The following is a 239-nucleotide window of genomic DNA, read 5'->3' on the forward strand; positions in this document are numbered from 1 at the left end:
TTTTTTTATAAGATAGTTTTTTAATTTTTGAAGCCCTCGCCCCTACTCCTCTTCTTCCTTCTCGCGCGGTTATATCGTCCTCCTCCTCTTGGCTCGTCTCTGTCTTCCTCTTCTTATTGGCTTTCCTCATCTTTTTGTCTTGCCCCTATCTTCTCTCGCCTCTCTTTGACGTTTCTGAAGGGTTATTGGTTTGTAGCATAGAAGTATCTAGATGACCGATTCATAGGGAATTGCTAAAG

Source organism: Corylus avellana, chromosome ca7, assembly GCF_901000735.1.
Source record: "Corylus avellana chromosome ca7, CavTom2PMs-1.0".
Classification (NCBI taxonomy): Eukaryota; Viridiplantae; Streptophyta; class Magnoliopsida; order Fagales; family Betulaceae; genus Corylus; species Corylus avellana.